This window comes from Ornithorhynchus anatinus, chromosome 4 (assembly GCF_004115215.2).
Source record: "Ornithorhynchus anatinus isolate Pmale09 chromosome 4, mOrnAna1.pri.v4, whole genome shotgun sequence".
Taxonomy (NCBI): Eukaryota; Metazoa; Chordata; class Mammalia; order Monotremata; family Ornithorhynchidae; genus Ornithorhynchus; species Ornithorhynchus anatinus.
Window position 1 is genome coordinate 56,512,314 of NC_041731.1, and position 2,708 is coordinate 56,515,021.

The 2,708-nt window shown below is 51.4% G+C and overlaps 1 non-coding gene across 1 annotated transcript; it reads right to left on the reverse strand.

Annotated features, from left to right (window-relative positions):
- Window positions 1-1,582: 1,582 nt before the first annotated feature.
- On the reverse strand, window positions 1,583-1,720 carry LOC114811740. Its single transcript, XR_003759436.1, has one exon. It is a non-coding gene; the product is annotated as a small nucleolar RNA SNORA7 (small nucleolar RNA).
- Window positions 1,721-2,708: the final 988 nt, after the last annotated feature.

Here is a 2,708-nt window from a genome sequence, read left to right on the forward strand (position 1 = left end):
AGCGGGGCGTTCTGGAAGCGAGGTGTCCATGGCGTCGCTGTGGGTCGGATACGACTTTACGGTATAAGACAGCCACGACAAAAATCAAGTCCAGCCAAGTAGCTTGATACGAGCGTGACACATTCCCATCACCCCAACTCTAGCTTTCTCCCTGAAAGTCCCAAGAACTGCTTTTTTGGGGGACATAGAAAATAGGAATTTTATGATTGCACTTCTATGGGGCAAATTTATGTCAGATGGAAAGCATTTTGATAGGATATACCTCTTCTTAAGAACCTTAATGAAATTTAAGTCAAGATCTGCCTATTAAGACGATTGGATAGATCATAATACAGCCTGCCTTTTACCCTCCTCGCAGGTAGAGATGGTCTGTTGGTTTGACCCTCCATTCTTTTTGCTCCATGTCAGGCTTGATAGACGCCCTCACTATTACCTTCTAGTAGTCCATGCTCAGACTGCTCCGTCTTGCTTTATGGTGCACAACAGGAGGGAAGACGCTGTGCCGGATCTCCGAGGGGAGTTTCTGGATTGAATAATCCTCAGGCCCAATTCTCCATAGAGTAATACAGTTGTCAATGCAATAAGCCCGTAATAAAGATAAATCGTCCTCAGCTCGGGGGAAAGAAGAACTGTCCGTGCCTCTTCTCCTCCATATTCTAAGAATATACCTGACTGCAGAGGAGTTTAGTCTGGAGGAGTAGTCATTATTACGTTCCCTCGGTCTTCTTCCTTTTCTGTCCTAGACCGCAATCTGCCCTCCACGCTGGGGAATGTGAGGTTGCCCATAGCATCTCTGCCTGTTTTAGCATTTTCCCGGAGAGTGGCATGATTGTTTGCAAGACTCTTTCCCATTAAAAATGAAAAGCAGGGTGGCCTAGTAGAAACAACTCAGAACTCAAGTAAGGAGACCTGGGTTTTCGTCCCAGCTTGCCACTGTCCTGCTGTGTGACCTTTGGCAAATCACTTCACTACCCTGTGCTTCGGTTTCCTCATCTGTAGAATTGGGATTCAATACCTGTAAGCAGCGTGGCTCAGTGGAAAGAGCCTGGGCTTGGGAGTCTGAAGGCATGGGTTCGAATTCCGACTCTGCCACTTGTCAGCTGTGTGACTGTGGGCAAGTCGCTTCACTTCTCTGGGCCTCAGGTACCTCATCTGTAATATGGGGATTAACTGTGAGCCTCACGTGGAACAACCCGGAACAGTGCTCTGCACATAGGAAGCGCTTAACAAACACCAAAAGTATTATTATTATTATTATTATTACTCCCTCACCTTTAGACTGTGAGCCCTTTTAGAGACTCTGACTGATGTGACTGGATTTTTTTCTACCCTAGCGCTTTGCACAGTGTTTGGTGCATACTCCTCTTATGCTGTCGAGTCGTCTCCAACCCATAACGACGCCACGGACCCATCTCGCCCAGAGTGCCCCAACTCCATCTCTAATCATTCTGGTAGCATCGCTGTGGATTTTCTTGGTAAAAATACAGAAATGGTTTACCACTGCCTCCTTCGGTGCAGTAAACTCGAATCTCCGCCCTCGACTCTCTCTCATGCCGCTGCTGCCCAGCTCAGGTGAGCTTTGGCTTGTAGCAGATGGCCTTCCACTCGCTAGCCACTGGCCAAGCTAGAAATGGAATGGATATGCCACTGCTTGACTCTCCCTCCCACAGTCGAGACTGGTAGAGGACTGGAAACTCTCCAGGTGTGACCCTGAGAGGAGTTGGTGCGTACTTAGCATTTAACAAATACACAATAGTAATTACTGTAGTAAAGTGTGACAAAGTACAGTTATATTATAACACACTGAAGTTGAAGAAGAATCAAGGCAGAAAGCCACATGGCCTAGTGGGTAGAGCATGGGCCTGGGAGTCAGAAGGACTTGGGTTCTAATCCCAGCTCTACCACTTGTCTTCTTTGTTATCTCGAACAACTCATTTGGCTTCTCTGTGCCTCGCATCTCCTCCCGCCTCCAGGACGGCTCCACCTGGATGTCGGCCCGCCACCTAAAACTCAACACGAGCGAGACCGAGCTCCTCATCTTCCCTCCCGAACCCGGTCCTCTCCCAGACTTCCCTATCACCGTGGATGGCGCGACCCTCCTTCCCGTCTCTCGGGCCCGCGATCTCGGTGTCGTCCTCGACTCGTCTCTCTCGTTCACCCCACGCATCCTATCCGTTACCGAGACCTGCCGGTTTCACCTCTACGATATCTCCGAGATCCGCCCTTTCCTCTCCACCCAGACGGCTACCTTACCGCTACGGGCTCTCGTTATATCCCGGCTAGACTACCGTGTCGGCCTTCTCTCTGACCTCCCTTCCTCCTCTCTCGCCCCACTCCGGTCTATTCTTCACTCCGCCGCCCGGCTCATCTTCCCGCAGAAACGATCTGGGCACGTCACTCCCCTTCTTAAACAACTCCAGTGGTTGCCCATCGACCACCGCTCCAAACAAAAACTCCTCACTCTAGGCTTCGAGGCTCTCCATCACCTTGCCCCTTCCTACCTCTCCTCCCTTCTCTCTTTCTACCACCCACCCCGCACGCTCCGCTCCTCCGCCGCCCACCTCCTCGCCGTCCCTCGGTCTCGCCCGTCCCGCCGTCGACCCCCGGGCCGCGTCCTCCCGCGGTCCCGGAACGTCCTCCCTCCTCACCTCCGCCAAACTGATTCTCTTCCCCTCTTCGAAACCCTACTTAAAACTCACCTCCTCCGA